The sequence below is a fragment of the Jaculus jaculus genome, chromosome 7 (genome assembly GCF_020740685.1).
Source record: "Jaculus jaculus isolate mJacJac1 chromosome 7, mJacJac1.mat.Y.cur, whole genome shotgun sequence".
Taxonomy (NCBI): Eukaryota; Metazoa; Chordata; class Mammalia; order Rodentia; family Dipodidae; genus Jaculus; species Jaculus jaculus.
Genome location: NC_059108.1, coordinates 45,975,478 through 45,980,508, shown reverse-complemented (window position 1 = coordinate 45,980,508; position 5,031 = coordinate 45,975,478). Strand labels below are relative to the sequence as shown.

At 38.1% G+C, this 5,031-nt stretch overlaps 1 pseudogene; it reads left to right on the top strand.

The window, feature by feature from the left end:
- The first annotated feature begins 3,453 nt into the window (after nucleotides 1–3,453).
- Nucleotides 3,454–4,663, top strand: LOC123462216 (annotated as a pseudogene).
- The last annotated feature ends 368 nt before the right edge of the window (nucleotides 4,664–5,031 follow it).

The following is a 5,031-nucleotide window of genomic DNA, read 5'->3' as shown; positions in this document are numbered from 1 at the left end:
TTTTTGAAGTTTCCACATTGCTACCATAGCTGTACTGACTTATTTCTCAACTAAAAGTATTCAACAATTTCCTTCTTCCCACATACTCATCACCACTTGTTTTATTTAGTCTTTTGGGTGCTAGCTATTTTTACTGGGATGGCATGGTATTTCATTGTGGGTTTGATTTCTGTTTTTGAGATGATCAGTGCTATTGACTTTTTTTTATTAATGTACTGTTTTTTAGCTATCTGTATGTCTTTTAAGAAGTGGTTTATTTCCAGCTGATTGCCAGTTTGTTAATAAGCTTACTTTTTGTAAGTGTTTACCATTTGAATTCCATATATTTAGATATAGATATAGATATGGGATTACATTTCCTTAACAATTGAATACATAGCAAAAATGATTCCCATTTTATAGTATCTCTCCACACTATGCTGATAATTAATTTATTATTAATTAATGAATTTACAAAAAATAATTGGAATATGAGGGCCTCTTGTCAGTGCAAATGAACTCCTGGTACATATGCCACTTTGTGAACCTGGGTTTACATGGGTAATAGGTTATCAAAACCTGTCCAGTGGATTTTGCAAGCACATCCTATTCACTGATGAGACAACTCCTAAGCCTACATTTAAGTCTTTAATCTACTTATTGACTTTTATGGTGCTTATATTATTATCTACACATTACCAATTCTTTTAATAATCAGTGATCTCTTTAAAATATATGAAAAATACAGATTTTATTAATCACCCTAAGTCTATAGATGAAGTACAATTATAAGCCACACCATTCTGAATGTGCTGAAAATATTGGATTACCAAGAAATATGCTTAATCCCTGAAATTCTGCTCTAGTACAAAAAGACCAGGAAGGTATTAACCTAGTAAAACAACATGAATAAAGATAAAACATCAACAACAGCAACTGCCTGATGAAAATAACCATTTAGTCTCCTAAAATAATGTAAACATAATGAAAATCCAACCTAATACATGCTGTCACTGAAGAGGCTATAAAATTTGGCTATCTCATCCTTGATTGAGTATTGTTATAGCTTGTATATAAATTAAATAGATTTTCTCATATTCCATGTGCCTTAAGCTTGGTTGGCTAATATGCTGAAGTAGAAACAGCTTTAAATGTAGTGCCCATTTGCAGCCAATTTAGTTTTTAGGAATTCAGCCTCAGCAATATAGTCCTCTCATAGAATGTAATCTCTCTCTGGTTTTCTGCCTTATTCTTTTCATATATACCCATCAGAGTGGCATCTAACATGACATGGTGACACACTGATAAAATCACCAACAAATAAGCTTTACATCTCTAGAACTGATTAGTTGATAATGCCTTTTGTTCATAAAGTATTCATCAATTTTTTGTTATATATATCAAAACAGATAGCACCTGAAAAATCCAAGTATTAAGAGCTAAAATATTACCCCTTGTCTATGGAGGCAACTGCTAAATAACAAGAACCAAACTTCACAATTTCTGTCTGTGATGTGGAGCAACTGGATCATTTTTTGTATTTCTGGTATAAAGTCATTCTTTCTGAACAACAATTTGAGTATTTCTCTAAAAGGTAATAGATATGCTGCTAGAATTTATTTTAGAGAAAGGAAGGCTTACATTATCATAAAATGTACATGGATAGTCATAGCATCCTTATTCATAATTACTTAAAACTGAAAGCAACTTATCATTTTGTGAGATAATGACAGATTATTGAAAATTCATACATGAAATATTTCTCACCAATTAAAAGAGAGGGACTGGTGACATAGTCTTTAGTTTAGTCTACATATAGTCATCCTCAGTGACAAAAATTGCAAGGCCCAAAGTATAAGTACTTATTTACGATGCATTAACATAGCATTGTATTAATGAAAGAAACAAGCAAACAAACCTATAGAACAAATAATGGTTGTCAAGGACTGCACAGGGTATAAATACAAAAGAAATACATATGATAGCAAAAGCACCTGAATGATTCTGAAGATGATGCAATATTTTACATGTTATTTGTGTTGAGTCAAAAATATTTATTGTGACACTCACCTCTTTTCTGCCCTGATGAAACTTCTTAAAACAGCAACCTAACATAAAACCATTTTATCCCATAAGTAACTGCTTAATGGGTGTTCTGTCCTAATAGTGAGAAGATAACTACAACAGAAAATTGGTACTGATAAACAGGATCGCTGATGCTCCCAGCCTGACCATATGGCTCTTGGTGTTTTGAATCTGGTTTGTAGGAATAATGTAGAAGATTTGGATCTTTGGACCAGAGAACCCTTGAAGTGCTTTGAACAAACCTTACTGGATAATTCTGGTGAGAGTTTGAACGACGTAAACAGAATCTGTGGTCTCTGGAGGCTTGTCATATGAGGTTACAGAAGAGAAATGGGGTTTTGTTGAGCCTGTAATGGAAGTAATTTGTGTAATGTTCTGGCATAGAGGCTGTCTGTTTTGTGTCCTGAAAACTTGAGCAAAGTTGAATTTGAAGGTCATGGACTAGTATGTATGGCAAATAAATAAATGAAAGTCTTCATAGCCTCCATAGAGTGCAATCCATCACAGCTTTAATGTTCTGAGAAATTACAATCATTGGGGATAGGCTGAATGCCCTGATTTTACACAATAGGAGGGGTGTTGACTGTTGAGGCACAAAGTGTCAAGAAGTAAGAGTACTGAAGGAGTGCCCTGCTCTTCCAAGTCAGGTTTATTAATCCCTGGATTAACAAATTTGGTAGGCTACCAATTACAATTTTTGGAACTGTTGCTAATGTAAGAATGAGAGGGTTATCAGATTTGCAATATCATTTTGTGAAGATGTCCTTTAGGTGATATGGAGCAGAGTCAATGCCCTTACATAGATGTCATGGTTGGTGATTGTACAGTGCTCTGAGAAGAACTCTGGGTTGACGTGGAGAATCCAGGATTGTGAAGGCAAAGCAGTTGGGATAGCTGTCAAGTAAAGCTTATCACTCTCAGGTGGATGTTTCCAGAAGGCCAGCATCCAATTCTGAGTTATTGTCTGGAATTTTAACATGAGATTTTCTTGTGGGTCCTAGATGCCAGACATGGAACTCCAGGATTTGATTTTTATTGGTTTTTCTATCTTTCCTCAATATGAACTATATTTGTAGTGGGAATGTTTATTCTGTGTGATTTGAATTTACAGGCTCACAGTTAAGAGACCATCTTGAGATTGCGGTGGCGGCGGTCACTGCGGCTCGGGAGGGGGAACCGGGCCCTATTGTTTGGAGCGGCTGCAGGGGGGGGCCGCCCGATGCAGTGAGACTGGAGGCCTTTCCCCCAGCTCGCTCAGTCCCGGCCGCCCCTGCGGAGGGGGAGGAACCGGCCGGGCCTCACCGAGCTGCCTCTGCCTCCTCCGGAGTCGTCGTCGAGTCTTCCCCGGAGCTGTGCACCAGGCCGCCCTGCGCTCCTTAGGCCAGCGCCATGAAGATCAAGGATGCCAAGAAACCCTCTTTCCCATGGTTCGGCATGGACATTGGGGGAACTCTAGTAAAGCTGTCATATTTTGAACCTATTGATATCACAGCAGAGGAGGAACAAGAAGAAGTTTAGAGCTTAAAAATTATTCGGAAATACTTGACTTCTAACGTGGCATATGGCTCCACTGGCATTGGGGATGTACACCTTAAACTGAAGGATTTGACACTCTTTGGTCGAAGAGGGAATTTGCACTTTATCAGGTTTCCAACCCAGGACCCGCCTACCTTTATCCAAATGGGAAGAGATAAAAACTTCTCCACATTACAGATGGTGCTGTGTGCTACAGGAAGTGGTGCTTACAAGTTTGAAAAAGATTTTCGCACAATTGGAAACCTCCACCTGCACAAACTGGATGAACTTGACTACCTTGTAAAGGGCTTGCTGCATATAGATTCTGTCAGTCTCAATGGACAAGCAGAATGCTATTATTTTGCTAATGCCTCAGAACCTCAGCAATGCCAAAAGATGCCTTTCAACCTGGATGATCCCTACCCACTCTTGGTCGTGAATATAGGCTCAGGAGTCAGTATTTTAGCAGTCCATTCCAAAGACAACTATAAGAGAGTGACTGGAACAAGCCTTGGAGGTGGTACCTTTCTTGGTTTATGCAGTTTATTGACTGGCTGTGAAAGTTTTGAAGAGGCTCTTGAAATGGCATCCAAAGGTGACAGCACTCAAGTTGACAAGCTGGTCCGCGATATTTATGGAGGAGATTATGAAAGATTTGGTCTACCAGGCTGGGCTGTAGCATCTAGTTTTGGGAGTATGATTTATAAGGAGAAGCGAGAAAGTGTTAGTAAAGAAGACCTGGCAAGAGCCACCTTAGTTACAATCACCAACAATATTGGGTCTGTGGCACGCATGTGTGCTGTGAATGAGAAAATAATTAGAGTTGTCTTTGTTGGGAACTTTTTACGTGTCAATACTCTCTCAATGAAACTTCTGGCATATGCACTGGATTATTGGTCAAAGGGTCTGTTAAAAGCATTGTTTCTAGAACATGAGGGATATTTTGGAGCTGTTGGTGCACTTCTTGGACTGCCAAATTTCAGCTGAAACATCAGAAATCTCTGTTGATATGTAATCCAAGAGACACTGAAACTGAAACCAGAGACATTACCACTGAATTTATTGTCACCGGGAACCAAAGGATAAAGAGTAACACTATTCTTGTTGACTTGAAATGTCACAATGGTATGCTCATGAGTGTTGCCATATTAACAGAGAGCACTCTGCAATGTGAAATATTTCTCATTGAGATCCTTTCCCTTGTGTATATAGTGAATACTCAATCTTTAAATGCAATACAGCCTTTCATTACTGAGCTTCCTCTCAAAAAAGATTCTGTTTTATGTAGCTAACATTGTAGTACCATATGCTCAGATGCAAATCTTAAGGTCTCAGAAAAGTTTTGCTTATGAAAATCATTGATTCTGGATACTTGCTATGTGTCTGTTTTGTATGTGTTTGGTCACTAGTGAGCAGAAAGTAACATGCCCTGAATCACAATTTGTTGTAATG